Source organism: Danio rerio, chromosome 4 (genome assembly GCF_052040795.2).
Source record: "Danio rerio strain M-AB ecotype USA chromosome 4, GRCz13ab, whole genome shotgun sequence".
NCBI lineage: Eukaryota > Metazoa > Chordata > Actinopteri > Cypriniformes > Danionidae > Danio > Danio rerio.
In genome coordinates, this window is record NC_141024.2 from 57,385,683 (window position 1) to 57,410,000 (window position 24,318).

The 24,318-nt window shown below is 47.5% G+C and overlaps 1 protein-coding gene and 44 non-coding genes across 48 annotated transcripts in view; 1 reads left to right on the plus strand and 44 right to left on the minus strand.

Moving 5' to 3' along the window:
- zgc:113135 overlaps positions 1-24,318 on the plus strand; it is a 1,020,739-nt gene that overhangs the window by 834,650 nt on the left and 161,771 nt on the right. The window lies entirely within an intron of this gene.
- Positions 10-116, minus strand: LOC137494634 (U6 spliceosomal RNA). The gene has a single exon (XR_015484983.1). It is a non-coding gene; the product is annotated as a U6 spliceosomal RNA (small nuclear RNA).
- Positions 540-646, minus strand: LOC137494633 (U6 spliceosomal RNA). Its single transcript, XR_015484776.1, has one exon. It is a non-coding gene; the product is annotated as a U6 spliceosomal RNA (small nuclear RNA).
- On the minus strand, positions 1,067-1,173 carry LOC137494814 (U6 spliceosomal RNA). Its single transcript, XR_015484778.1, has one exon. It is a non-coding gene; the product is annotated as a U6 spliceosomal RNA (small nuclear RNA).
- Positions 1,594-1,700, minus strand: LOC137494632 (U6 spliceosomal RNA). The gene has a single exon (XR_015484851.1). It is a non-coding gene; the product is annotated as a U6 spliceosomal RNA (small nuclear RNA).
- On the minus strand, positions 2,124-2,230 carry LOC137494813 (U6 spliceosomal RNA). The gene has a single exon (XR_015488150.1). It is a non-coding gene; the product is annotated as a U6 spliceosomal RNA (small nuclear RNA).
- LOC137494631 (U6 spliceosomal RNA) lies at positions 2,654-2,760 on the minus strand. Its single transcript, XR_015484990.1, has one exon. It is a non-coding gene; the product is annotated as a U6 spliceosomal RNA (small nuclear RNA).
- Positions 3,184-3,290, minus strand: LOC137494517 (U6 spliceosomal RNA). The gene has a single exon (XR_015484779.1). It is a non-coding gene; the product is annotated as a U6 spliceosomal RNA (small nuclear RNA).
- Positions 3,711-3,817, minus strand: LOC137494552 (U6 spliceosomal RNA). Its single transcript, XR_015488163.1, has one exon. It is a non-coding gene; the product is annotated as a U6 spliceosomal RNA (small nuclear RNA).
- Positions 4,241-4,347, minus strand: LOC141384237 (U6 spliceosomal RNA). The gene has a single exon (XR_015484584.1). It is a non-coding gene; the product is annotated as a U6 spliceosomal RNA (small nuclear RNA).
- LOC141382050 (U6 spliceosomal RNA) lies at positions 4,771-4,877 on the minus strand. Its single transcript, XR_015484966.1, has one exon. It is a non-coding gene; the product is annotated as a U6 spliceosomal RNA (small nuclear RNA).
- On the minus strand, positions 5,301-5,407 carry LOC137494629 (U6 spliceosomal RNA). The gene has a single exon (XR_015485042.1). It is a non-coding gene; the product is annotated as a U6 spliceosomal RNA (small nuclear RNA).
- On the minus strand, positions 5,831-5,937 carry LOC137494628 (U6 spliceosomal RNA). The gene has a single exon (XR_015484586.1). It is a non-coding gene; the product is annotated as a U6 spliceosomal RNA (small nuclear RNA).
- Positions 6,361-6,467, minus strand: LOC137494984 (U6 spliceosomal RNA). Its single transcript, XR_015484780.1, has one exon. It is a non-coding gene; the product is annotated as a U6 spliceosomal RNA (small nuclear RNA).
- LOC137495001 (U6 spliceosomal RNA) lies at positions 6,888-6,994 on the minus strand. Its single transcript, XR_015488177.1, has one exon. It is a non-coding gene; the product is annotated as a U6 spliceosomal RNA (small nuclear RNA).
- Positions 7,418-7,524, minus strand: LOC137494627 (U6 spliceosomal RNA). The gene has a single exon (XR_015487480.1). It is a non-coding gene; the product is annotated as a U6 spliceosomal RNA (small nuclear RNA).
- On the minus strand, positions 7,943-8,049 carry LOC137494811 (U6 spliceosomal RNA). The gene has a single exon (XR_015488190.1). It is a non-coding gene; the product is annotated as a U6 spliceosomal RNA (small nuclear RNA).
- LOC137494897 (U6 spliceosomal RNA) lies at positions 8,473-8,579 on the minus strand. Its single transcript, XR_015484587.1, has one exon. It is a non-coding gene; the product is annotated as a U6 spliceosomal RNA (small nuclear RNA).
- Positions 9,003-9,109, minus strand: LOC137494551 (U6 spliceosomal RNA). Its single transcript, XR_015484781.1, has one exon. It is a non-coding gene; the product is annotated as a U6 spliceosomal RNA (small nuclear RNA).
- Positions 9,530-9,636, minus strand: LOC137494530 (U6 spliceosomal RNA). The gene has a single exon (XR_015488204.1). It is a non-coding gene; the product is annotated as a U6 spliceosomal RNA (small nuclear RNA).
- Positions 10,060-10,166, minus strand: LOC137494626 (U6 spliceosomal RNA). The gene has a single exon (XR_015487491.1). It is a non-coding gene; the product is annotated as a U6 spliceosomal RNA (small nuclear RNA).
- LOC137494991 (U6 spliceosomal RNA) lies at positions 10,585-10,691 on the minus strand. Its single transcript, XR_015488216.1, has one exon. It is a non-coding gene; the product is annotated as a U6 spliceosomal RNA (small nuclear RNA).
- LOC137494550 (U6 spliceosomal RNA) lies at positions 11,115-11,221 on the minus strand. Its single transcript, XR_015484588.1, has one exon. It is a non-coding gene; the product is annotated as a U6 spliceosomal RNA (small nuclear RNA).
- On the minus strand, positions 11,645-11,751 carry LOC137494885 (U6 spliceosomal RNA). The gene has a single exon (XR_015484782.1). It is a non-coding gene; the product is annotated as a U6 spliceosomal RNA (small nuclear RNA).
- LOC137494810 (U6 spliceosomal RNA) lies at positions 12,172-12,278 on the minus strand. The gene has a single exon (XR_015484908.1). It is a non-coding gene; the product is annotated as a U6 spliceosomal RNA (small nuclear RNA).
- Positions 12,697-12,803, minus strand: LOC141384192 (U6 spliceosomal RNA). The gene has a single exon (XR_015488228.1). It is a non-coding gene; the product is annotated as a U6 spliceosomal RNA (small nuclear RNA).
- LOC137494972 (U6 spliceosomal RNA) lies at positions 13,227-13,333 on the minus strand. The gene has a single exon (XR_015488239.1). It is a non-coding gene; the product is annotated as a U6 spliceosomal RNA (small nuclear RNA).
- LOC137494809 (U6 spliceosomal RNA) lies at positions 13,757-13,863 on the minus strand. The gene has a single exon (XR_015484891.1). It is a non-coding gene; the product is annotated as a U6 spliceosomal RNA (small nuclear RNA).
- On the minus strand, positions 14,287-14,393 carry LOC137494549 (U6 spliceosomal RNA). The gene has a single exon (XR_015484941.1). It is a non-coding gene; the product is annotated as a U6 spliceosomal RNA (small nuclear RNA).
- Positions 14,814-14,920, minus strand: LOC137494522 (U6 spliceosomal RNA). Its single transcript, XR_015488250.1, has one exon. It is a non-coding gene; the product is annotated as a U6 spliceosomal RNA (small nuclear RNA).
- On the minus strand, positions 15,344-15,450 carry LOC137494548 (U6 spliceosomal RNA). The gene has a single exon (XR_015484784.1). It is a non-coding gene; the product is annotated as a U6 spliceosomal RNA (small nuclear RNA).
- Positions 15,872-15,978, minus strand: LOC137494907 (U6 spliceosomal RNA). Its single transcript, XR_015487723.1, has one exon. It is a non-coding gene; the product is annotated as a U6 spliceosomal RNA (small nuclear RNA).
- On the minus strand, positions 16,397-16,503 carry LOC137494808 (U6 spliceosomal RNA). The gene has a single exon (XR_015485038.1). It is a non-coding gene; the product is annotated as a U6 spliceosomal RNA (small nuclear RNA).
- Positions 16,924-17,030, minus strand: LOC141384239 (U6 spliceosomal RNA). Its single transcript, XR_015488261.1, has one exon. It is a non-coding gene; the product is annotated as a U6 spliceosomal RNA (small nuclear RNA).
- Positions 17,454-17,560, minus strand: LOC141384175 (U6 spliceosomal RNA). Its single transcript, XR_015487502.1, has one exon. It is a non-coding gene; the product is annotated as a U6 spliceosomal RNA (small nuclear RNA).
- LOC141384193 (U6 spliceosomal RNA) lies at positions 17,979-18,085 on the minus strand. The gene has a single exon (XR_015488272.1). It is a non-coding gene; the product is annotated as a U6 spliceosomal RNA (small nuclear RNA).
- Positions 18,509-18,615, minus strand: LOC137494807 (U6 spliceosomal RNA). Its single transcript, XR_015484589.1, has one exon. It is a non-coding gene; the product is annotated as a U6 spliceosomal RNA (small nuclear RNA).
- On the minus strand, positions 19,039-19,145 carry LOC137494623 (U6 spliceosomal RNA). Its single transcript, XR_015484785.1, has one exon. It is a non-coding gene; the product is annotated as a U6 spliceosomal RNA (small nuclear RNA).
- Positions 19,566-19,672, minus strand: LOC141384240 (U6 spliceosomal RNA). Its single transcript, XR_015488283.1, has one exon. It is a non-coding gene; the product is annotated as a U6 spliceosomal RNA (small nuclear RNA).
- On the minus strand, positions 20,091-20,197 carry LOC141384194 (U6 spliceosomal RNA). The gene has a single exon (XR_015488295.1). It is a non-coding gene; the product is annotated as a U6 spliceosomal RNA (small nuclear RNA).
- Positions 20,621-20,727, minus strand: LOC141384241 (U6 spliceosomal RNA). Its single transcript, XR_015484590.1, has one exon. It is a non-coding gene; the product is annotated as a U6 spliceosomal RNA (small nuclear RNA).
- On the minus strand, positions 21,151-21,257 carry LOC137494893 (U6 spliceosomal RNA). Its single transcript, XR_015484786.1, has one exon. It is a non-coding gene; the product is annotated as a U6 spliceosomal RNA (small nuclear RNA).
- On the minus strand, positions 21,678-21,784 carry LOC141384242 (U6 spliceosomal RNA). Its single transcript, XR_015488306.1, has one exon. It is a non-coding gene; the product is annotated as a U6 spliceosomal RNA (small nuclear RNA).
- Positions 22,208-22,314, minus strand: LOC137494872 (U6 spliceosomal RNA). Its single transcript, XR_015487514.1, has one exon. It is a non-coding gene; the product is annotated as a U6 spliceosomal RNA (small nuclear RNA).
- Positions 22,733-22,839, minus strand: LOC141384195 (U6 spliceosomal RNA). The gene has a single exon (XR_015488317.1). It is a non-coding gene; the product is annotated as a U6 spliceosomal RNA (small nuclear RNA).

The window sequence follows — 24,318 nt, forward strand, 5'->3', positions numbered from 1 at the left end:
CACTAAAACAGCATTATGGAGCGCTTCACGGATTTGCGTGTCATCCTTTCGCAGGGGCCATGCTAATCTTCTCTGTATCGATCCAATTTTAGTATATGTGCCACCGTAGCGAGCACGGACGAGTGGACAGGCTCAGGGCATATGTACGCCTCGAGTCCCAGCAATGTTCCTCCAAGGTGGTGGGACCTGGAGAGCCATATTCCCACTTGTATGCCGTGCACTACAGAGCTTTGGCCCTGTCAGTGCTAGGCACACTGATTGATGCAGTAGGTCACCAAGTTTATGGACAGGGGGAAATTAGAGTGTCAGGATAGCCTATGGCAAAGTCCCAGTAAAGCAAGGGCTTTGGAAGTGCATTGTTTGCACAACAAAGCAAACGATCAAAGCATCCCACATTCGTTTTCACCATGCATGTAGAATTTCCAGTTGACCCAGCAGCACCTCCCACGATTTGCTAAACCCATCCTCATGCACCATTTGGAATCATGAAAAGCCTTTTGTCTTTTTTCATTTCTGTACTTTTACCCACGCACTAAAACAGCAATATGGAGCGCTTCACGGATTTGCGTGTCATCCTTTCGCAGGGGCCATGCTAATCTTCTCTGTATCGATCCAATTTTAGTATATGTGCCACCGTAGCAAGCACAGACCAGCGGTCAGGCTCAGGGCATATGTACGCCTCGAGTCCCAGCAATGTTCCTTCAAGGTGGTGGGACCCGAAGAGCCATGTTCCCACTTGTATGCCGTGCACTACAGAGCTTTGGCCCTGTCAGTGCTAGGCACACTGATTGATGCAGTAGGTCACCAAGTTTATGGACAGGGGGAAATTAGAGTGTCAGGATAGCCTATGGCAAAGTCCCACTAAAGCAAGGGCTTTGGAAGTGCATTAGCACAACAAAACAAACGATCAAAGCATCCCACATTCGTTTTCACCATGCATGTAGACTTTCCAGTTGACCCAGCAGCACCTCCCACGATTTGCTAAACCCATCCTCATGCACCATTTGGAATCGTGAAAAGCCTTTTGTCTTTTTTCATTTCTGTACTTTTACCCACGCACTAAAACAGCAATATGGAGCGCTTCACGGATTTGCGTGTCATCCTTTCGCAGGGGCCATGCTAATCTTCTCTGTATCGATCCAATTTTAGTATATGTGCCACCGTAGCAAGCACAGACCAGCGATCAGGCTCAGGGCATATGTACGCCTCGAGTCCCAGCAATGTTCCTTCAAGGTGGTGGGACCCGAAGAGCCATGTTCCCACTTGTATGCCGTGCACTACAGAGCTTTGGCCCTGTCAGTGCTAGGCACACTGATTGATGCAGTAGGTCACCAAGTTTATGGACAGGGGGAAATTAGAGTGTCAGGATAGCCTATGGCAAAGTCCCACTAAAGCAAGGGCTTTGGAAGTGCATTATCACAACAAAACAAACGATCAAAGCATCCAACATTCGTTTTCACCATGCATGTAGACTTTCCAGTTGACCCAGCAGCACCTCCCACGATTTGCTAAACCCATCCTCATGCACCATTTGGAATCGTGAAAAGCCTTTTGTCTTTTTGCATTTCTGTACTTTTACCCACGCACTAAAACAGCAATATGGATCGCTTCACGGATTTGCGTGTCATCCTTTCGCAGGGGCCATGCTAATCTTCTCTGTATCGATCCAATTTTAGTATATGTGCCACCGTAGCGAGCACAGATCAGCAGTCAGGCTCAGGGCATATGTACGCCTCGAGTCCCAGCAATGTTCCTCCAAGGTGGTGGGACCTGGAGAGCCATGTTCCCACTTGTATGCCGTGCACTACAGAGCTTTGGCCCTGTCAGTGCTAGGCACACTGATTGATGCAGTAGGTCACCAAGTTTATGGACAGGGGGAAATTAGAGTGTCAGGATAGCCTATGGCAAAGTCCCAGTAAAGCAAGGGCTTTGGAAGTGCATTGGTTGCACAACAAAACAAATGATCAAAGCATACCACATTCGTTTTCACCATGCATGTAGACTTTCCAGTTGACCGAGCAGCACCTCCCACGATTTGCTAAACCCATCCTCATGCACCATTTGGAATCGTGAAAAGCCTTTTGTCTTTTTGCATTTCTGTACTTTTACCCACGCACTAAAACAGCAATATGGAGCGCTTCACGGATTTGCGTGTCATCCTTTCGCAGGGGCCATGCTAATCTTCTCTGTATCGATCCAATTTTAGTATATGTGCCACCGTAGCGAGCACGGATCAGCAGTCAGGCTCAGGGCATATGTACGCCTCGAGTCCCAGCAATGTTCCTCCAAGGTGGTGGGACCTGGAGAGCCATGTTCCCACTTGTATGCCGTGCACTACAGAGCTTTGGCCCTGTCAGTGCTAGGCACACTGATTGATGCAGTAGGTCACCAAGTTTATGGACAGGGGGAAATTAGAGTGTCAGGATAGCCTATGGCAAAGTCCCAGTAAAGCAAGGGCTTTGGAAGTGCATTGGTTGCACAACAAAGCAAACGATCAAAGCATCCCACATTCGTTTTCACCATGCATGTAGACTTTCCAGTTGACCCAGCAGCACCTCCCACGATTTGCTAAACTCATCCTCATGCACCATTTGGAATCGTGAAAAGCCTTTTGTCTTTTTTCATTTCTGTACTTTTACCCACGCACTAAAACAGCATTATGGAGCGCTTCACGGATTTGCGTGTCATCCTTTCGCAGGGGCCATGCTAATCTTCTCTGTATCGATCCAATTTTAGTATATGTGCCACCGTAGCGAGCACGGACGAGTAGAAAGGCTCAGGGCATATGTACGCCTCGAGTCCCAGCAATGTTCCTCCAAGGTGGTGGGACCTGGAGAGCCATGTTCCCACTTGTATGCCGTGCACTACAGAGCTTTGGCCCTGTCAGTGCTAGGCACACTGATTGATGCAGTAGGTCACCAAGTTTATGGACGGGGGGAAATTAGAGTGTCAGGATAGCCTATGGCAAAGTCCCAGTAAAGCAAGGGCTTTGGAAGTGCATTGGTTGCACAACAAAGCAAACGATCAAAGCATCTCACATTCGTTTTCACCATGCATGTAGACTTTCCAGTTGACCCAGCAGCACCTCCCACGATTTGCTAAACCCATCCTCATGCACCATTTGGAATCGTGAAAAGCCTTTTGTCTTTTTTCATTTCTGTACTTTTACCCACGCACTAAAACAGCAATATGGAGCGCTTCACGGATTTGCGTGTCATCCTTTCGCAGGGGCCATGCTAATCTTCTCTGTATCGATCCAATTTTAGTATATGTGCCACCGTAGCAAGCACAGACCAGCGATCAGGCTCAGGGCATATGTACGCCTCGAGTCCCAGCAATGTTCCTTCAAGGTGGTGGGACCCGAAGAGCCATGTTCCCACTTGTATGCCGTGCACTACAGAGCTTTGGCCCTGTCAGTGCTAGGCACACTGATTGATGCAGTAGGTCACCAAGTTTATGGACAGGGGGAAATTAGAGTGTCAGGATAGCCTATGGCAAAGTCCCACTAAAGCAAGGGCTTTGGAAGTGCATTATCACAACAAAACAAACGATCAAAGCATCCAACATTCGTTTTCACCATGCATGTAGACTTTCCAGTTGACCCAGCAGCACCTCCCACGATTTGCTAAACCCATCCTCATGCACCATTTGGAATCGTGAAAAGCCTTTTGTCTTTTTGCATTTCTGTACTTTTACCCACGCACTAAAACAGCAATATGGAGCGCTTCACGGATTTGCGTGTCATCCTTTCGCAGGGGCCATGCTAATCTTCTCTGTATCGATCCAATTTTAGTATATGTGCCACCGTAGCGAGCACAGATCAGCAGTCAGGCTCAGGGCATATGTACGCCTCGAGTCCCAGCAATGTTCCTCCAAGGTGGTGGGACCTGGAGAGCCATGTTCCCACTTGTATGCCGTGCACTACAGAGCTTTGGCCCTGTCAGTGCTAGGCACACTGATTGATGCAGTAGGTCACCAAGTTTATGGACAGGGGGAAATTAGAGTGTCAGGATAGCCTATGGCAAAGTCCCAGTAAAGCAAGGGCTTTGGAAGTGCATTGGTTGCACAACAAAACAAATGATCAAAGCATACCACATTCGTTTTCACCATGCATGTAGACTTTCCAGTTGACCGAGCAGCACCTCCCACGATTTGCTAAACCCATCCTCATGCACCATTTGGAATCGTGAAAAGCCTTTTGTCTTTTTGCATTTCTGTACTTTTACCCACGCACTAAAACAGCAATATGGAGCGCTTCACGGATTTGCGTGTCATCCTTTCGCAGGGGCCATGCTAATCTTCTCTGTATCGATCCAATTTTAGTATATGTGCCACCGTAGCGAGCACGGACGAGTGGACAGGCTCAGGGCATATGTACGCCTCGAGTCCCAGCAATGTTCCTCCAAGGTGGTGGGACCTGGAGAGCCATGTTCCCACTTGTATGCCGTGCACTACAGAGCTTTGGCCCTGTCAGTGCTAGGCACACTGATTGATGCAGTAGGTCACCAAGTTTATGGACAGGGGGAAATTAGAGTGTCAGGATAGCCTATGGCAAAGTCCCAGTAAAGCAAGGGCTTTGGAAGTGCATTGGTTGCACAACAAAGCAAACGATCAAAGCATCCCACATTCGTTTTCACCATGCATGTAGACTTTCCAGTTGACCCAGCAGCACCTCCCACGATTTGCTAAACTCATCCTCATGCACCATTTGGAATCGTGAAAAGCCTTTTGTCTTTTTGCATTTCTGTACTTTTACCCACGCACTAAAACAGCATTATGGAGCACTTCACGAATTTGCGTGTCATCCTTTCGCAGGGGCCATGCTAATCTTCTCTGTATCAATCCAATTTTAGTATATGTGCCACCGTAGCGAGCACAGACCAGTGGTCAGGCTCAGGGAATATTTACGCCTCGAGTCCCAGCAATGTTCCTCCAGGGTGGTGGGAACCGGAGAGCCATGTTCCCACTTGTATGCCGTGCACTACAGAGCTTTGGCCCTGTCAGTGCTAGGCACACTGATTGATGCAGTAGGTCACCAAGTTTATGGACAGGGGGAAATTAGAGTGTCAGGATAGCCTATGGCAAAGTCCCAGTAAAGCAAGGGCTTTGGAAGTGCATTGGTTGCACAACAAAGCAAACGATCAAAGCATCCCACATTCGTTTTCACCATGCATGTAGACTTTCCAGTTGACCCAGCAGCACCTCCCACGATTTGCTAAACCCATCCTCATGCACCATTTGGAATCGTGAAAAGCCTTTTGTCTTTTTTCATTTCTGTACTTTTACCCACGCACTAAAACAGCAATATGGAGCGCTTCACGGATTTGCGTGTCATCTTTTCGCAGGGGCCATGCTAATCTTCTCTGTATCGATCCAATTTTAGTATATGTGCCACCGTAGCAAGCACAGACCAGCTGTCAGGCTCAGGGCATATGTACGCCTCGAGTCCCAGCAATGTTCCTTCAAGGTGGTGGGACCCGAAGAGCCATGTTCCCACTTGTATGCCGTGCACTACAGAGCTTTGGCCCTGTCAGTGCTAGGCACACTGATTGATGCAGTAGGTCACCAAGTTTATGGACAGGGGGAAATTAGAGTGTCAGGATAGCCTATGGCAAAGTCCCAGTAAAGCAAGGGCTTTGAAAGTGCATTGGTTGCACAACAAAACAAATGATCAAAGCATCCCACATTCGTTTTCACCATGCATGTAGACTTTCCAGTTGACCCAGCAGCACCTCCCACGATTTGCTAAACCCATCCTCATGCACCATTTGGAATCGAGAAAAGCCTTTTGTCTTTTTGCATTTCTGTACTTTTACCCACGCACTAAATCAGCAATATGGAGCGCTTCACGGATTTGCGTGTCATCCTTTCGCAGGGGCCATGCTAATCTTCTCTGTATCGATCCAATTTTAGTATATGTGCCACCGTAGCGAGCACGGACGAGTGGACAGGCTCAGGGCATATGTACGCCTCGAGTCCCAGCAATGTTCCTCCAAGGTGGTGGGACCTGGAGAGCCATGTTCCCACTTGTATGCCGTGCACTACAGAGCTTTGGCCCTGTCAGTGCTAGGCACACTGATTGATGCAGTAGGTCACCAAGTTTATGGACGGGGGGAAATTAGAGTGTCAGGATAGCCTATGGCAAAGTCCCAGTAAAGCAAGGGCTTTGGAAGTGCATTGGTTGCACAACAAAGCAAACGATCAAAGCATCTCACATTCGTTTTCACCATGCATGTAGACTTTCCAGTTGACCCAGCAGCACCTCCCACGATTTGCTAAACCCATCCTCATGCACCATTTGGAATCGTGAAAAGCCTTTTGTCTTTTTTCATTTCTGTACTTTTACCCACGCACTAAAACAGCAATATGGAGCGCTTCACGGATTTGCGTGTCATCCTTTCGCAGGGGCCATGCTAATCTTCTCTGTATCGATCCAATTTTAGTATATGTGCCACCGTAGCAAGCACAGACCAGCGGTCAGGATCAGGGCATATGTACGCCTCGAGTCCCAGCAATGTTCCTTCAAGGTGGTGGGACCCGAAGAGCCATGTTCCCACTTGTATGCCGTGCACTACAGAGCTTTGGCCCTGTCAGTGCTAGGCACACTGATTGATGCAGTAGGTCACCAAGTTTATGGACAGGGGGAAATTAGAGTGTCAGGATAGCCTATGGCAAAGTCCCACTAAAGCAAGGGCTTTGGAAGTGCATTAGCACAACAAAACAAACGATCAAAGCATCCCACATTCGTTTTCACCATGCATGTAGACTTTCCAGTTGACCCAGCAGCACCTCCCACGATTTGCTAAACCCATCCTCATGCACCATTTGGAATCGTGAAAAGCCTTTTGTCATTTTTCATTTCTGTACTTTTACCCACGCACTAAAACAGCAATATGGAGCGCTTCACGGATTTGCGTGTCATCCTTTCGCAGGGGCCATGCTAATCTTCTCTGTATCGATCCAATTTTAGTATATGTGCCACCGTAGCGAGCACAGATCAGCAGTCAGGCTCAGGGCATATGTACGCCTCGAGTCCCAGCAATGTTCCTCCAAGGTGGTGGGACCTGGAGAGCCATGTTCCCACTTGTATGCCGTGCACTACAGAGCTTTGGCCCTGTCAGTGCTAGGCACACTGATTGATGCAGTAGGTCACCAAGTTTATGGACAGGGGGAAATTAGAGTGTCAGGATAGCCTATGGCAAAGTCCCAGTAAAGCAAGGGCTTTGAAAGTGCATTGGTTGCACAACAAAACAAATGATCAAAGCATCCCACATTCGTTTTCACCATGCATGTAGACTTTCCAGTTGACCCAGCAGCACCTCCCACGATTTGCTAAACCCATCCTCATGCACCATTTGGAATCGTGAAAAGCCTTTTGTCTTTTTGCATTTCTGTACTTTTACCCACGCACTAAAACAACAATATGGAGCGCTTCACGGATTTGCGTGTCATCCTTTCGCAGGGGCCATGCTAATCTTCTCTGTATCGATCCAATTTTAGTATATGTGCCACCGTAGCGAGCACGGACGAGTGGACAGGCTCAGGGCATATGTATGCCTCGAGTCCCAGCAATGTTCCTCCAAGGTGGTGGGACCTGGAGAGCCATGTTCCCACTTGTATGCCGTGCACTACAGAGCTTTGGCCCTGTCAGTGCTAGGCACACTGATTGATGCAGTAGGTCACCAAGTTTATGGACGGGGGGAATTTAGAGTGTCAGGATAGCCTATGGCAATCCCACTAAAGCAAGGGCTTTGGAAGTGCATTAGCACAACAAAACATATGATCAAAGCATCCCACATTCGTTGTCACCATGCATGTAGACTTTCCAGTTGACCCAGCAGCACCTCCCACGATTTGCTAAACCCATCGTCATGCACCATTTGGAAACGTGAAAAGCCTTTTGTCTTTTTTCATTTCTGTACTTTTACCCACGCACTAAAAAAGCAATATGGAGCGCTTCACGGATTTGCGTGTCATCCTTTCGCAGGGGCCATGCTAATCTTCTCTGTATCGATCCAATTTTAGTATATGTGCCACCGTAGCGAGCACAGATCAGCAGTCAGGCTCAGGGCATATGTACGCCTTGAGTCCCAGCAATGTTCCTCCAAGGTGGTGGGACCTGGAGAGCCATGTTCCCACTTGTATGCCGTGCACTACAGAGCTTTGGCCCTGTCAGTGCTAGGCACACTGATTGATGCAGTAGGTCACCAAGTTTATGGACAGGGGGAAATTAGAGTGTCAGGATAGCCTATGGCAAAGTCCCAGTAAAGCAAGGGCTTTGAAAGTGCATTGGTTGCACAACAAAACAAATGATCAAAGCATCCCACATTCGTTTTCACCATGCATGTAGACTTTCCAGTTGACCCAGCAGCACCTCCCACGATTTGCTAAACCCATCCTCATGCACCATTTGGAATCGAGAAAAGCCTTTTGTCTTTTTGCATTTCTGTACTTTTACCCACGCACTAAATCAGCAATATGGAGCGCTTCACGGATTTGCGTGTCATCCTTTCGCAGGGGCCATGCTAATCTTCTCTGTATCGATCCAATTTTAGTATATGTGCCACCGTAGCGAGCACGGACGAGTGGACAGGCTCAGGGCATATGTACGCCTCGAGTCCCAGCAATGTTCCTCCAAGGTGGTGGGACCTGGAGAGCCATGTTCCCACTTGTATGCCGTGCACTACAGAGCTTTGGCCCTGTCAGTGCTAGGCACACTGATTGATGCAGTAGGTCACCAAGTTTATGGACGGGGGGAAATTAGAGTGTCAGGATAGCCTATGGCAAAGTCCCAGTAAAGCAAGGGCTTTGGAAGTGCATTGGTTGCACAACAAAGCAAACGATCAAAGCATCTCACATTCGTTTTCACCATGCATGTAGACTTTCCAGTTGACCCAGCAGCACCTCCCACGATTTGCTAAACCCATCCTCATGCACCATTTGGAATCGTGAAAAGCCTTTTGTCTTTTTTCATTTCTGTACTTTTACCCACGCACTAAAACAGCAATATGGAGCGCTTCACGGATTTGCGTGTCATCCTTTCGCAGGGGCCATGCTAATCTTCTCTGTATCGATCCAATTTTAGTATATGTGCCACCGTAGCAAGCACAGACCAGCGGTCAGGCTCAGGGCATATGTACGCCTCGAGTCCCAGCAATGTTCCTTCAAGGTGGTGGGACCCGAAGAGCCATGTTCCCACTTGTATGCCGTGCACTACAGAGCTTTGGCCCTGTCAGTGCTAGGCACACTGATTGATGCAGTAGGTCACCAAGTTTATGGACAGGGGGAAATTAGAGTGTCAGGATAGCCTATGGCAAAGTCCCACTAAAGCAAGGGCTTTGGAAGTGCATTAGCACAACAAAACAAACGATCAAAGCATCCCACATTCGTTTTCACCATGCATGTAGACTTTCCAGTTGACCCAGCAGCACCTCCCACGATTTGCTAAACCCATCCTCATGCACCATTTGGAATCGTGAAAAGCCTTTTGTCTTTTTTCATTTCTGTACTTTTACCCACGCACTAAAACAGCAATATGGAGCGCTTCACGGATTTGCGTGTCATCCTTTCGCAGGGGCCATGCTAATCTTCTCTGTATCGATCCAATTTTAGTATATGTGCCACCGTAGCGAGCACAGATCAGCAGTCAGGCTCAGGGCATATGTACGCCTCGAGTCCCAGCAATGTTCCTCCAAGGTGGTGGGACCTGGAGAGCCATGTTCCCACTTGTATGCCGTGCACTACAGAGCTTTGGCCCTGTCAGTGCTAGGCACACTGATTGATGCAGTAGGTCACCAAGTTTATGGACAGGGGGAAATTAGAGTGTCAGGATAGCCTATGGCAAAGTCCCAGTAAAGCAAGGGCTTTGAAAGTGCATTGGTTGCACAACAAAACAAATGATCAAAGCATCCCACATTCGTTTTCACCATGCATGTAGACTTTCCAGTTGACCCAGCAGCACCTCCCACGATTTGCTAAACCCATCCTCATGCACCATTTGGAATCGTGAAAAGCCTTTTGTCTTTTTGCATTTCTGTACTTTTACCCACGCACTAAAACAACAATATGGAGCGCTTCACGGATTTGCGTGTCATCCTTTCGCAGGGGCCATGCTAATCTTCTCTGTATCGATCCAATTTTAGTATATGTGCCACCGTAGCGAGCACGGACGAGTGGACAGGCTCAGGGCATATGTACGCCTCGAGTCCCAGCAATGTTCCTCCAAGGTGGTGGGACCTGGAGAGCCATGTTCCCACTTGTATGCCGTGCACTACAGAGCTTTGGCCCTGTCAGTGCTAGGCACACTGATTGATGCAGTAGGTCACCAAGTTTATGGACGGGGGGAATTTAGAGTGTCAGGATAGCCTATGGCAATCCCACTAAAGCAAGGGCTTTGGAAGTGCATTAGCACAACAAAACATATGATCAAAGCATCCCACATTCGTTGTCACCATGCATGTAGACTTTCCAGTTGACCCAGCAGCACCTCCCACGATTTGCTAAACCCATCGTCATGCACCATTTGGAAACGTGAAAAGCCTTTTGTCTTTTTTCATTTCTGTACTTTTACCCACGCACTAAAAAAGCAATATGGAGCGCTTCACGGATTTGCGTGTCATCCTTTCGCAGGGGCCATGCTAATCTTCTCTGTATCGATCCAATTTTAGTATATGTGCCACCGTAGCGAGCACAGATCAGCAGTCAGGCTCAGGGCATATGTACGCCTTGAGTCCCAGCAATGTTCCTCCAAGGTGGTGGGACCTGGAGAGCCATGTTCCCACTTGTATGCCGTGCACTACAGAGCTTTGGCCCTGTCAGTGCTAGGCACACTGATTGATGCAGTAGGTCACCAAGTTTATGGACAGGGGGAAATTAGAGTGTCAGGATAGCCTATGGCAAAGTCCCAGTAAAGCAAGGGCTTTGAAAGTGCATTGGTTGCACAACAAAACAAATGATCAAAGCATCCCACATTCGTTTTCACCATGCATGTAGACTTTCCAGTTGACCCAGCAGCACCTCCCACGATTTGCTAAACCCATCCTCATGCACCATTTGGAATCGAGAAAAGCCTTTTGTCTTTTTGCATTTCTGTACTTTTACCCACGCACTAAATCAGCAATATGGAGCGCTTCACGGATTTGCGTGTCATCCTTTCGCAGGGGCCATGCTAATCTTCTCTGTATCGATCCAATTTTAGTATATGTGCCACCGTAGCGAGCACGGACGAGTGGACAGGCTCAGGGCATATGTACGCCTCGAGTCCCAGCAATGTTCCTCCAAGGTGGTGGGACCTGGAGAGCCATGTTCCCACTTGTATGCCGTGCACTACAGAGCTTTGGCCCTGTCAGTGCTAGGCACACTGATTGATGCAGTAGGTCACCAAGTTTATGGACGGGGGGAAATTAGAGTGTCAGGATAGCCTATGGCAAAGTCCCACTAAAGCAAGGGCTTTGGAAGTGCATTGGTTGCACAACAAAGCAAACGATCAAAGCATCTCACATTCGTTTTCACCATGCATGTAGACTTTCCAGTTGACCCAGCAGCACCTCCCACGATTTGCTAAACCCATCCTCATGCACCATTTGGAATCGTGAAAAGCCTTTTGTCTTTTTTCATTTCTGTACTTTTACCCACGCACTAAAACAGCAATATGGAGCGCTTCACGGATTTGCGTGTCATCCTTTCGCAGGGGCCATGCTAATCTTCTCTGTATCGATCCAATTTTAGTATATGTGCCACCGTAGCAAGCACAGACCAGCGGTCAGGCTCAGGGCATATGTACGCCTCGAGTCCCAGCAATGTTCCTTCAAGGTGGTGGGACCCGAAGAGCCATGTTCCCACTTGTATGCCGTGCACTACAGAGCTTTGGCCCTGTCAGTGCTAGGCACACTGATTGATGCAGTAGGTCACCAAGTTTATGGACAGGGGGAAATTAGAGTGTCAGGATAGCCTATGGCAAAGTCCCACTAAAGCAAGGGCTTTGGAAGTGCATTAGCACAACAAAACAAACGATCAAAGCATCCCACATTCGTTTTCACCATGCATGTAGACTTTCCAGTTGACCCAGCAGCACCTCCCACGATTTGCTAAACCCATCCTCATGCACCATTTGGAATCGTGAAAAGCCTTTTGTCTTTTTTCATTTCTGTACTTTTACCCACGCACTAAAACAACAATATGGAGCGCTTCACGGATTTGCGTGTCACCCTTTCGCAGGGGCCATGCTAATCTTCTCTGTATCGATCCAATTTTAGTATATGTGCCACCGTAGCGAGCACGGACGAGTGGACAGGCTCAGGGCATATGTACGCCTCGAGTCCCAGCAATGTTCCTCCAAGGTGGTGGGACCTGGAGAGCCATGTTCCCACTTGTATGCCGTGCACTACAGAGCTTTGGCCCTGTCAGTGCTAGGCACACTGATTGATGCAGTAGGTCACCAAGTTTATGGACGGGGGGAATTTAGAGTGTCAGGATAGCCTATGGCAATCCCACTAAAGCAAGGGCTTTGGAAGTGCATTAGCACAACAAAACATATGATCAAAGCATCCCACATTCGTTGTCACCATGCATGTAGACTTTCCAGTTGACCCAGCAGCACCTCCCACGATTTGCTAAACCCATCGTCATGCACCATTTGGAAACGTGAAAAGCCTTTTGTCTTTTTTCATTTCTGTACTTTTACCCACGCACTAAAAAAGCAATATGGAGCGCTTCACGGATTTGCGTGTCATCCTTTCGCAGGGGCCATGCTAATCTTCTCTGTATCGATCCAATTTTAGTATATGTGCCACCGTAGCGAGCACAGATCAGCAGTCAGGCTCAGGGCATATGTACGCCTTGAGTCCCAGCAATGTTCCTCCAAGGTGGTGGGACCTGGAGAGCCATGTTCCCACTTGTATGCCGTGCACTACAGAGCTTTGGCCCTGTCAGTGCTAGGCACACAGATTGATGCAGTAGGTCACCAAGTTTATGGACAGGGGGAAATTAGAGTGTCAGGATAGCCTATGGCAAAGTCCCACTAAAGCAAGGGCTTTGGAAGTGCATTGGTTGCACAACAAAGCAAACGATCAAAGCATCCCACATTCGTTTTCACCATGCATGTAGACTTTCCAGTTGACCCAGCAGCACCTCCCACGATTTGCTAAACCCATCCTCATGCACCATTTGGAATCGTGAAAAGCCTTTTGTCTTTTTGCATTTCTGTACTTTTACCCACGCACTAAAAAAGCAATATGGAGCGCTTCACGGATTTGCGTGTCATCCTTTCGCAGGGGCCATGCTAATCTTCTCTGTATCGATCCAATTTTAGTATATGTGCCACCGTAGCGAGCACAGATCAGCAGTCAGGCTCAGGGCATATGTACGCCTCGAGTCCCAGCAATGTTCCTCCAAGGTGGTGGGACCTGGAGAGCCATATTCCCACTTGTATGCCGTGCACTACAGAGCTTTGGCCCTGTCAGTGCTAGGCACACTGATTGATGCAGTAGGTCACCAAGTTTATGGACAGGGGGAAATTAGAGTGTCAGGATAGCCTATGGCAAAGTCCCAGTAAAGCAAGGGCTTTGAAAGTGCATTGGTTGCACAACAAAACAAATGATCAAAGCATCCCACATTCGTTTTCACCATGCATGTAGACTTTCCAGTTGACCCAGCAGCACCTCCCACGATTTGCTAAACCCATCCTCATGCACCATTTGGAATCGTGAAAAGCCTTTTGTCTTTTTGCATTTCTGTACTTTTACCCACGCACTAAATCAGCAATATGGAGCGCTTCATGGATTTGCGTGTCATCCTTTCGCAGGGGCCATGCTAATCTTCTCTGTATCGATCCAATTTTAGTATATGTGCCACCGTAGCGAGCACAGACGAGTAGACAGGCTCAGGGCATATGTACGCCTCGAGTCCCAGCAATGTTCCTCCAAGGTGGTGGGACCTGGAGAGCCATGTTCCCACTTGTATGCCGTGCACTACAGAGCTTTGGCCCTGTCAGTGCTAGGCACACTGATTGATGCAGTAGGTCACCAAGTTTATGGACGGGGGGAAATTAGAGTGTCAGGATAGCCTATGGCAAAGTCCCAGTAAAGCAAGGGCTTTGGAAGTGCATTGGTTGCACAACAAAGCAAACGATCAAAGCATCTCACATTCGTTTTCACCATGCATGTAGACTTTCCAGTTGACCCAGCAGCACCTCCCACGATTTGCTAAACCCATCCTCATGCACCATTTGGAATCGTGAAAAGCCTTTTGTCTTTTTTCATTTCTGTACTTTTACCCACGCACTAAAACAGCAATATGGAGCGCTTCACGGATTTGCGTGTCATCCTTTCGCAGGGGCCATGCTAATCTTCTCTGTATCAATCCAATTTTAGTATATGTGCCACCGTAGCAAGCACAGACCAGCGGTCAGGCTCAGGGCATATGTACGCCTCGAGTCCCAGCAATGTTCCTTCAAGGTGGTGGGACCCGAAGAGCCATGTTCCCACTTGTATGCCGTGCACTACAGAGCTTTGGCCCTGTCAGTGCTAGGCACACTGATTGATGCAGTAGGTCACCAAGTTTATGGACAGGGGGAAATTAGAGTGTCAGGATAGCCTATGGCAAAGTCCCACTAAAGCAAGGGCTTTGGAAGTGCATTATCACAACAAAACAAACGATCAAAGCATCCCACATTCGTTTTCACCATGCATGTAGACTTTCCAGTTGACCCAGCAGCACCTCCCACGATTTGCTAAACCCATCCTCATGCACCATTTGGAATCGTGAAAAGCCTTTTGTCTTTTTGCATTTCTGTACTTTTACCCACGCACTAAAACAGCAATATGGAGCGCTTCACGGATTTGCGTGTCATCCTTTCGCAGGGGCCATGCTAATCTTCTCTGTATCGATCCAATTTTAGTATATGTGCCACCGTAGCGAGCACAGATCAGCAGTCAGGCTCAGGGCATATGTACGCCTCGAGTCCCAGCAATGTTCCTCCAAGGTGGTGGGACCTGGAGAGCCATGTTCCCACTTGTATGCCGTGCACTACAGAGCTTTGGCCCTGTCAGTGCTAGGCACACTGATTGATGCAGTAGGTCACCAAGTTTATGGACAGGGGGAAATTAGAGTGTCAGGATAGCCTATGGCAAAGTCCCAGTAAAGCAAGGGCTTTGGAAGTGCATTGGTTGCACAACAAAACAAATGATCAAAGCATACCACATTCGTTTTCACCATGCATGTAGACTTTCCAGTTGACCGAGCAGCACCTCCCACGATTTGCTAAACCCATCCTCATGCACCATTTGGAATCGTGAAAAGCCTTTTGTCTTTTTGCATTTCTGTACTTTTACCCACGCACTAAAACAGCAATATGGAGCGCTTCACGGATTTGCGTGTCATCCTTTCGCAGGGGCCATGCTAATCTTCTCTGTATCGATCCAATTTTAGTATATGTGCCACCGTAGCAAGCACAGACCAGCGGTCAGGCTCAGGGCATATGTACGCCTCGAGTCCCAGCAATGTTCCTTCAAGGTGGTGGGACCCGAAGAGCCATGTTCCCACTTGTATGCCGTGCACTACAGAGCTTTGGCCCTGTCAGTGCTAGGCACACTGATTGATGCAGTAGGTCACCAAGTTTATGGACAGGGGGAAATTAGAGTGTCAGGATAGCCTATGGCAAAGTCCCACTAAAGCAAGGGCTTTGGAAGTGCATTAGCACAACAAAACAAACGATCAAAGCATCCCACATTCGTTTTCACCATGCATGTAGACTTTCCAGTTGACCCAGCAGCACCTCCCACGATTTGCTAAACCCATCCTCATGCACCATTTGGAATCGTAAAAAAGCCTTTTGTCTTTTTTCATTTCTGTACTTTTACCCACGCACTAAAACAGCAATATGGAGCACTTCACGGATTTGCGTGTCATCCTTTCGCAGGGGCCATGCTAATCTTCTCTGTATCGATCCAATTTTAGTATATGTGCCACCGTAGCGAGCACAGATCAGCAGTCAGGCTCAGGGCATATGTACGCCTCGAGTCCCAGCAATGTTCCTCCAAGGTGGTGGGACCTGGAGAGCCATGTTCCCACTTGTATGCCGTGCACTACAGAGCTTTGGCCCTGTCAGTGCTAGGCACACTGATTGATGCAGTAGGTCACCAAGTTTATGGACGGGGGGAATTTAGAGTGTCAGGATAGCCTATGGCAATCCCACTAAAGCAAGGGCTTTGGAAGTGCATTAGCACAACAAAACATATGATCAAAGCATCCCACATTCGTTGTCACCATGCATGTAGACTTTCCAGTTGACCCAGCAGCACCTCCCACGATTTGCTAAACCCATCCTCATGCACCATTTGGAAACGTGAAAAGCCTTTTGTCTTTTTTCATTTCTGTACTTTTACCCACGCATTAAAAAAGCAATATGGAGCGCTTCACGGATTTGCGTGTCATCCTTTCTCAGGGGCCATGCTAATCTTCTCTGTATCGATCCAATTTTAGTATATGTGCCACCGTAGCAAGCACAGACCAGTGGTCAGGCTCAGGGCATATGTACGCCTCGAGTCCCAGCAATGTTCCTCCAAGGTGGTGGGACCCGAAGAGCCATGTTCCCACTTGTATGCCGTGCACTACAGAGCTTTGGCCCTGTCAGTGCTAGGCACACAGATTGATGCAGTAGGTCACCAAGTTTATGGACAGGGGGAAATTAGAGTGTCAGGATAGCCTATGGCAAAGTCCCACTAAAGCAAGGGCTTTGGAAGTGCATTAGCACAACAAAACAAACGATCAAAGCATCCCACATTCGTTTTCACCATGCATGTAGACTTTCCAGTTGACCCAGCAGCACCTCCCACGATTTGCTAAACCCATCCTCATGCACCATTTGGAATCGTGAAAAGCCTTTTGTCTTTTTTCATTTCTGTACTTTTACCCACGCACTAAAACAGCAATATGGAGCGCTTCACGGATTTGCGTGTCATCCTTTCGCAGGGGCCATGCTAATCTTCTCTGTATCGATCCAATTTTAGTATATGTGCCACCGTAGCGAGCACAGATCAGCAGTCAGGCTCAGGGCATATGTACGCCTCGAGTCCCAGCAATGTTCCTCCAAGGTGGTGGGACCTGGAGAGCCATGTTCCCACTTGTATGCCGTGCACTACAGAGCTTTGGCCCTGTCAGTGCTAGGCACACTGATTGATGCAGTAGGTCACCAAGTTTATGGACAGGGGGAAATTAGAGTGTCAGGATAGCCTATGGCAAAGTCCCAGTAAAGCAAGGGCTTTGAAAGTGCATTGGTTGCACAACAAAACAAATGATCAAAGCATCCCACATTCGTTTTCACCATGCATGTAGACTTTCCAGTTGACCCAGCAGCACCTCCCACGATTTGCTAAACCCATCCTCATGCACCATTTGGAATCGTGAAAAGCCTTTTGTCTTTTTGCATTTCTGTACTTTTACCCACGCACTAAAACAACAATATGGAGCGCTTCACGGATTTGCGTGTCATCCTTTCGCAGGGGCCATGCTAATCTTCTCTGTATCGATCCAATTTTAGTATATGTGCCACCGTAGCGAGCACGGACGAGTGGACAGGCTCAGGGCATATGTACGCCTCGAGTCCCAGCAATGTTCCTCCAAGGTGGTGGGACCTGGAGAGCCATGTTCCCACTTGTATGCCGTGCACTACAGAGCTTTGGCCCTGTCAGTGCTAGGCACACTGATTGATGCAGTAGGTCACCAAGTTTATGGACGGGGGGAATTTAGAGTGTCAGGATAGCCTATGGCAATCCCACTAAAGCAAGGGCTTTGGAAGTGCATTAGCACAACAAAACATATGATCAAAGCATCCCACATTCGTTGTCACCATGCATGTAGACTTTCCAGTTGACCCAGCAGCACCTCCCACGATTTGCTAAACCCATCGTCATGCACCATTTGGAAACGTGAAAAGCCTTTTGTCTTTTTTCATTTCTGTACTTTTACCCACGCACTAAAAAAGCAATATGGAGCGCTTCACGGATTTGCGTGTCATCCTTTCGCAGGGGCCATGCTAATCTTCTCTGTATCGATCCAATTTTAGTATATGTGCCACCGTAGCGAGCACAGATCAGCAGTCAGGCTCAGGGCATATGTACGCCTTGAGTCCCAGCAATGTTCCTCCAAGGTGGTGGGACCTGGAGAGCCATGTTCCCACTTGTATGCCGTGCACTACAGAGCTTTGGCCCTGTCAGTGCTAGGCACACTGATTGATGCAGTAGGTCACCAAGTTTATGGACAGGGGGAAATTAGAGTGTCAGGATAGCCTATGGCAAAGTCCCAGTAAAGCAAGGGCTTTGAAAGTGCATTGGTTGCACAACAAAACAAATGATCAAAGCATCCCACATTCGTTTTCACCATGCATGTAGACTTTCCAGTTGACCCAGCAGCACCTCCCACGATTTGCTAAACCCATCCTCATGCACCATTTGGAATCGAGAAAAGCCTTTTGTCTTTTTGCATTTCTGTACTTTTACCCACGCACTAAATCAGCAATATGGAGCGCTTCACGGATTTGCGTGTCATCCTTTCGCAGGGGCCATGCTAATCTTCTCTGTATCGATCCAATTTTAGTATATGTGCCACCGTAGCGAGCACGGACGAGTGGACAGGCTCAGGGCATATGTACGCCTCGAGTCCCAGCAATGTTCCTCCAAGGTGGTGGGACCTGGAGAGCCATGTTCCCACTTGTATGCCGTGCACTACAGAGCTTTGGCCCTGTCAGTGCTAGGCACACTGATTGATGCAGTAGGTCACCAAGTTTATGGACGGGGGGAAATTAGAGTGTCAGGATAGCCTATGGCAAAGTCCCAGTAAAGCAAGGGCTTTGGAAGTGCATTGGTTGCACAACAAAGCAAACGATCAAAGCATCTCACATTCGTTTTCACCATGCATGTAGACTTTCCAGTTGACCCAGCAGCACCTCCCACGATTTGCTAAACCCATCCTCATGCACCATTTGGAATCTTGAAAAGCCTTTTGTCTTTTTTCATTTCTGTACTTTTACCCACGCACTAAAACAGCAATATGGAGCGCTTCACGGATTTGCGTGTCATCCTTTCGCAGGGGCCATGCTAATCTTCTCTGTATCGATCCAATTTTAGTATATGTGCCACCGTAGCAAGCACAGACCAGCGGTCAGGCTCAGGGCATATGTACGCCTCGAGTCCCAGCAATGTTCCTTCAAGGTGGTGGGACCCGAAGAGCCATGTTCCCACTTGTATGCCGTGCACTACAGAGCTTTGGCCCTGTCAGTGCTAGGCACACTGATTGATGCAGTAGGTCACCAAGTTTATGGACAGGGGGAAATTAGAGTGTCAGGATAGCCTATGGCAAAGTCCCACTAAAGCAAGGGCTTTGGAAGTGCATTAGCACAACAAAACAAACGATCAAAGCATCCCACATTCGTTTTCACCATGCATGTAGACTTTCCAGTTGACCCAGCAGCACCTCCCACGATTTGCTAAACCCATCCTCATGCACCATTTGGAATCGTGAAAAGCCTTTTGTCTTTTTTCATTTCTGTACTTTTACCCACGCACTAAAACAGCAATATGGAGCGCTTCACGGATTTGCGTGTCATCCTTTCGCAGGGGCCATGCTAATCTTCTCTGTATCGATCCAATTTTAGTATATGTGCCACCGTAGCGAGCACAGATCAGCAGTCAGGCTCAGGGCATATGTACGCCTCGAGTCCCAGCAATGTTCCTCCAAGGTGGTGGGACCTGGAGAGCCATGTTCCCACTTGTATGCCGTGCACTACAGAGCTTTGGCCCTGTCAGTGCTAGGCACACTGATTGATGCAGTAGGTCACCAAGTTTATGGACGGGGGGAATTTAGAGTGTCAGGATAGCCTATGGCAATCCCACTAAAGCAAGGGCTTTGGAAGTGCATTAGCACAACAAAACATATGATCAAAGCATCCCACATTCGTTGTCACCATGCATGTAGACTTTCCAGTTGACCCAGCAGCACCTCCCACGATTTGCTAAACCCATCGTCATGCACCATTTGGAAACGTGAAAAGCCTTTTGTCTTTTTTCATTTCTGTACTTTTACCCACGCACTAAAAAAGCAATATGGAGCGCTTCACGGATTTGCGTGTCATCCTTTCGCAGGGGCCATGCTAATCTTCTCTGTATCGATCCAATTTTAGTATATGTGCCACCGTAGCGAGCACAGATCAGCAGTCAGGCTCAGGGCATATGTACGCCTTGAGTCCCAGCAATGTTCCTCCAAGGTGGTGGGACCTGGAGAGCCATGTTCCCACTTGTATGCCGTGCACTACAGAGCTTTGGCCCTGTCAGTGCTAGGCACACTGATTGATGCAGTAGGTCACCAAGTTTATGGACAGGGGGAAATTAGAGTGTCAGGATAGCCTATGGCAAAGTCCCAGTAAAGCAAGGGCTTTGAAAGTGCATTGGTTGCACAACAAAACAAATGATCAAAGCATCCCACATTCGTTTTCACCATGCATGTAGACTTTCCAGTTGACCCAGCAGCACCTCCCACGATTTGCTAAACCCATCCTCATGCACCGTTTGGAATCGAGAAAAGCCTTTTGTCTTTTTGCATTTCTGTACTTTTACCCACGCACTAAATCAGCAATATGGAGCGCTTCACGGATTTGCGTGTCATCCTTTCGCAGGGGCCATGCTAATCTTCTCTGTATCGATCCAATTTTAGTATATGTGCCACCGTAGCGAGCACGGACGAGTGGACAGGCTCAGGGCATATGTACGCCTCGAGTCCCAGCAATGTTCCTCCAAGGTGGTGGGACCTGGAGAGCCATGTTCCCACTTGTATGCCGTGCACTACAGAGCTTTGGCCCTGTCAGTGCTAGGCACACTGATTGATGCAGTAGGTCACCAAGTTTATGGACGGGGGGAAATTAGAGTGTCAGGATAGCCTATGGCAAAGTCCCAGTAAAGCAAGGGCTTTGGAAGTGCATTGGTTGCACAACAAAGCAAACGATCAAAGCATCTCACATTCGTTTTCACCATGCATGTAGACTTTCCAGTTGACCCAGCAGCACCTCCCACGATTTGCTAAACCCATCCTCATGCACCATTTGGAATCGTGAAAAGCCTTTTGTCTTTTTTCATTTCTGTACTTTTACCCACGCACTAAAACAGCAATATGGAGCGCTTCACGGATTTGCGTGTCATCCTTTCGCAGGGGCCATGCTAATCTTCTCTGTATCGATCCAATTTTAGTATATGTGCCACCGTAGCAAGCACAGACCAGCGGTCAGGCTCAGGGCATATGTACGCCTCGAGTCCCAGCAATGTTCCTTCAAGGTGGTGGGACCCGAAGAGCCATGTTCCCACTTGTATGCCGTGCACTACAGAGCTTTGGCCCTGTCAGTGCTAGGCACACTGATTGATGCAGTAGGTCACCAAGTTTATGGACAGGGGGAAATTAGAGTGTCAGGATAGCCTATGGCAAAGTCCCACTAAAGCAAGGGCTTTGGAAGTGCATTAGCACAACAAAACAAACGATCAAAGCATCCCACATTCGTTTTCACCATGCATGTAGACTTTCCAGTTGACCCAGCAGCACCTCCCACGATTTGCTAAACCCATCCTCATGCACCATTTGGAATCGTGAAAAGCCTTTTGTCTTTTTTCATTTCTGTACTTTTACCCACGCACTAAAACAGCAATATGGAGCGCTTCACGGATTTGCGTGTCATCCTTTCGCAGGGGCCATGCTAATCTTCTCTGTATCGATCCAATTTTAGTATATGTGCCACCGTAGCGAGCACAGATCAGCAGTCAGGCTCAGGGCATATGTACGCCTCGAGTCCCAGCAATGTTCCTCCAAGGTGGTGGGACCTGGAGAGCCATGTTCCCACTTGTATGCCGTGCACTACAGAGCTTTGGCCCTGTCAGTGCTAGGCACACTGATTGATGCAGTAGGTCACCAAGTTTATGGACAGGGGGAAATTAGAGTGTCAGGATAGCCTATGGCAAAGTCCCAGTAAAGCAAGGGCTTTGAAAGTGCATTGGTTGCACAACAAAACAAATGATCAAAGCATCCCACATTCGTTTTCACCATGCATGTAGACTTTCCAGTTGACCCAGCAGCACCTCCCACGATTTGCTAAACCCATCCTCATGCACCATTTGGAATCGTGAAAAGCCTTTTGTCTTTTTGCATTTCTGTACTTTTACCCACGCACTAAAACAACAATATGGAGCGCTTCACGGATTTGCGTGTCATCCTTTCGCAGGGGCCATGCTAATCTTCTCTGTATCGATCCAATTTTAGTATATGTGCCACCGTAGCGAGCACGGACGAGTGGACAGGCTCAGGGCATATGTACGCCTCGAGTCCCAGCAATGTTCCTCCAAGGTGGTGGGACCTGGAGAGCCATGTTCCCACTTGTATGCCGTGCACTACAGAGCTTTGGCCCTGTCAGTGCTAGGCACACTGATTGATGCAGTAGGTCACCAAGTTTATGGACGGGGGGAATTTAGAGTGTCAGGATAGCCTATGGCAATCCCACTAAAGCAAGGGCTTTGGAAGTGCATTAGCACAACAAAACATATGATCAAAGCATCCCACATTCGTTGTCACCATGCATGTAGACTTTCCAGTTGACCCAGCAGCACCTCCCACGATTTGCTAAACCCATCGTCATGCACCATTTGGAAACGTGAAAAGCCTTTTGTCTTTTTTCATTTCTGTACTTTTACCCACGCACTAAAAAAGCAATATGGAGCGCTTCACGGATTTGCGTGTCATCCTTTCGCAGGGGCCATGCTAATCTTCTCTGTATCGATCCAATTTTAGTATATGTGCCACCGTAGCGAGCACAGATCAGCAGTCAGGCTCAGGGCATATGTACGCCTTGAGTCCCAGCAATGTTCCTCCAAGGTGGTGGGACCTGGAGAGCCATGTTCCCACTTGTATGCCGTGCACTACAGAGCTTTGGCCCTGTCAGTGCTAGGCACACTGATTGATGCAGTAGGTCACCAAGTTTATGGACAGGGGGAAATTAGAGTGTCAGGATAGCCTATGGCAAAGTCCCAGTAAAGCAAGGGCTTTGAAAGTGCATTGGTTGCACAACAAAACAAACTAGATTCTTAAAGTTTGAGAACAAACTTTGAGGCTGGCTTGTGAAAGCCTGACGGTAATAGTTTATTTAGTTTAAACAGTTTTTAAAACTATGAAAAGAGATAGATAGATAGATAGATAGATAGATAGATAGATAGATAGATAGATAGATAGATAGATAGATAGATAGATAGATAGATAGATAGATAGAGAGATAGATAGATAGATTAGCATGTTATTAGCATGATTTTAACGTGAAATAGCATGTTGTTCGCATGATTCTAGCATGAATTAGCATGTTACTAGCATGATTTTAGCATGAATTAGCATGTTGTTAGCATGATTTTAGCATAAATTAGCATGTTACTAGCATGATTCTAGCATGAATTAGCATGTTGTTCGCTTGATTCTAGCATGAATTAGCATGTTGTTAGCACGATTCTAGCATGAATTAGCATGTTACTAGCATGATTCTAGCATGAATTAGCATGTACCTAGCATGATTTTAACATGAATTAGCATGTTACTAGCATGATTTTAGCATGAATTAGCATGTTGTTAGCATAATTCTAGCATGAATTAGCACGTTGTTAGCATGATTCTAGCATGAATTAGCATGTTACTAGCATGATTCTAGCATGAATTAGCATGTTACTAGCATGATTCTAGCATGATTTAGCATGTTGTTAGCATGCTTTTAGCATGAATTAGCATGATTCTAGCATGAATTAGCATGTTGTTAGCATGATTTTAGCATGAATTAGCATGTTACTAGCATGATTTTAGCAATAATTAGCATGTTGTTAGCATGATTTTAACATGAATTAGCATGTTGTTAGCACGATTCTAGCATGAATTAGCATGTTACTAGCATGAATTAGCACAATTCTAGCATGAATTAGCATGTTGTTAGCATGATTCTAGCATGAATTAGCATGTTGTTAGCATGATTCTAGCATGATTTAGCATGTTACTAGCAAGATTCTAGCATGAATTAGCATGCTACTAGCATGATTCTAGCATAAATTAGCATGTTGTTAGCATGCTTCTAGCATGAATTAGCATGTTACTAGCATGATTCTAGCATGAATTAGCATGTTGTTAGCATGATTCTAACATGAATTAGCATGTTACTAGCATGATTCTAGCAAGAATTAGCATGTTGTTAGCATGATTCTAGCATGAATTAGCATTTCACTAGCATGATTCTAGCATGAATTAGCATATTGTTAGCATGAT